This window comes from Tursiops truncatus, chromosome X, assembly GCF_011762595.2.
Source record: "Tursiops truncatus isolate mTurTru1 chromosome X, mTurTru1.mat.Y, whole genome shotgun sequence".
Lineage (NCBI taxonomy): Eukaryota > Metazoa > Chordata > Mammalia > Artiodactyla > Delphinidae > Tursiops > Tursiops truncatus.
The window spans coordinates 103,003,509-103,006,138 of record NC_047055.1 but is presented as its reverse complement, the minus strand read 5'-3'; the positions used below and the strand labels follow the sequence as shown (position 1 = coordinate 103,006,138).

Below are 2,630 nucleotides of genomic sequence, written 5' to 3'. Positions count from 1 at the left end.
CATTTTGCCTGTTGGTTTTTAAAGCCTGATGTTTAGGTGACTTGTCTCTCCTGTGCAGGATCTAGGGGTTGGAGTGCTTGATGTGAAGTTGGAATCCCTTGCTCCTCAGGGGAAAGATCTGTACCTTGTGATCCCTTTTGATTGTGGATCACCACAGCTGGGATGTGGGTTATTCCCTGGGAGCCCATATTTCTCCCTCTCCTACCCATCTCAGTGCTGTCCTTTTACCCTCTTTTGTGGAGGATTTGTTCATCCAAATTTTAGGTCTTTTTCCAAGGGAACTATTCTATTTGTAGTTGTAGATTTGTTGTGTCCATGGGAGGAGGTGTGTTTAAGATCTTCCTATGCCACCATCTTGAACCTTCTCCAGAAACCCCATATTTTTTAGCTATAATTCCCCTATTCCTCTGTCCCTCACCAACCCAGCCCTAAAAAACCACTAATCTACTTTCTGTCTTTATAGATTTCCCTATTCTGGGCTTTCATATGAATGAAATCATATAGTATCTGGTAACTTTTGCAACTTACTTCTTTCATTGACATAGTGTTTTCAAAGCTTGTTCATGTTGTAGCATGTATCACTATTTCATTTCCTTTTTTTTTCTGAAACACCTTAGATTTGTTAATTTATTAATTAGTAACACATACCTGATTCTGATTCTGATTCTGAGCTGGAGGGTGTTGTTTCATACTGAAAAATCAACTATGTAATATGGTACATTATGTGCAAATGTAGATACTGAAGAACTCTGTAAAAGTTTAATCAAAATCTACTTTCAGTTTGTTAATGATTTCCCAAGAAAACCACTGAGAGAGACACAGCAACCTCATGAGAAGCTCATGAATCTCTTCAGAATTAATTTTTATAATGGCAGTTCTGATTATGTTGATCCAAGTAATGCAGTGGTGACAGGTTGGATAAAGGGAAAGGTTTATTTTTAGTTTCCCCAAATGTTGTCTCACTTGGTTTAGGAGAGCTTGGGAATACTCAAGAGTTATCTTCCAGAGAATTTCTGCCATAAGATTTGTGTTCCTGAAAGTTTGTGCCGTTGTGAGGAATGGATCGCTCATGATCTGTCCATGACTGGAGAACTGCTTTCTCTGATAAAACCTTTACATTTTCTGGTAAATGGGAAGACATGGCATGACAAAGAGTTTTGCCACTTGGCGAGAGAGGGGCGTGCCTTTTGTACGTTGCGGTAAAATTTGTCAGGTGCAGTTTTGTGCTGTCTTTCCCAGGGTCTCCCATGCATCCTGCTGGGGTGCAGGCTTTCTTGATTGCAGCTGGGGTTTTCAGCTTTCTTAAGTTCAGCTTGTACTTGAGTCACCGGATGTAAATTAGAGATTTCTCTCTTCAGTTCCCAGTGTGCACTTTGCATATTATCACTTGAAATGCTTAGTCTTTGGAGATCTCTGCTCTTCAGACTGTCTTCCTGAGATGGATCCGTTTGTTTGGATTCTTTTAGCTCTATTTTGAGATCTCTACATTCTTTCCTCATCAGTTCCAGTTCTTATTCCAAACCATGGATCTTCAGGTCACAGCTCAACTTTTCCACCTCCTGGTTTGATGAAGGTGGATTTAAATTTCTTATCACCTGCCGAGTTTCCATCTCTGTCCTCTGCTGGAGGAGTTCTACTTCTTTAGATTGTAGCTGTTCATTCAGTACTTTCAAAGATTCAGAGTTGTCTTCATTCATTTTATCCAATTTGCTCTTCAGATTAACTCTATCAATGCAAACCTCTCGATATGCCTGGTAGGCCTTATTTATTTGTTCTCCTCCCACAGAATTTGTTTCTTCATCCCTTTGAGCTCCTATAAGCTTTTCTTCCTAAAATCTTATTCTTTTTTTAAAGAAAGAGTTCTCTTTCTCTGAATCCTTAAGTCGTTTTTTGATGTCTTCATATGCAGTGACAAGGGCAAAATGTGAAGCAACAGATTCATCTCCTGAATACATTGAGACTGGAGTCACTGTATCTCTCCTATGGGCTTTTTCATGATTCAGAATGCAGATATCATCATCTACCAGTGCATCCATGACAGCTCGCACACAGGCTCCTAGGGCCGCCCCCAGAGCCGCCGAGTTTCAATTCCCCACTGTTTGGAAACCGACCCAAAAAAAACCGGGTCACCGGGGGCTTCCGGTTTCCTCGAAGACAGCGCCGCTTCCCCGGCGAAGGCAGCCGCTCCGGGAACGCTGCGGAGGGACTGCCATTTCTCCCGCCTCGGCGGCATCAAGGCCGGCAAGGCCAGCCAGTCGGCTGCGGCCCTGGAGGCCCTGGAAGGAGGGCCGAGCCAAGGCCGAGGGCCGAGCCGCCGCCGGAGGTCAGTTACCCAGCTCTGTCAGCGCCCCCCTGGGCCGTGCGCCACGCAGGGGGAGCCAGTTCATTCCTTTCTTTTGCTGAACAATATTTCATTGTATGGATATACTTCATATTGTTTATCCATTCAACTATTGATGGACATTTGGGTTTCCACCTTTGGCCATTATGAATAATGTTGCTATGAACATTCATGTACAACTTTTTGTGTGGACATAGGTTTTCGTTTCTCTTGGATATATATAAACATAGGAGTAAAATTGTTGGGTCACATGATAACTCTGTGTTTGATCATTTGATGAACTGCCAAA

At 42.8% G+C, this 2,630-nt stretch overlaps 1 pseudogene; it reads right to left on the bottom strand.

Moving 5' to 3' along the window:
- Window positions 1-856: 856 nt before the first annotated feature.
- Window positions 857-2,151, bottom strand: LOC101328697 (5-azacytidine-induced protein 2 pseudogene; annotated as a pseudogene).
- Window positions 2,152-2,630: the final 479 nt, after the last annotated feature.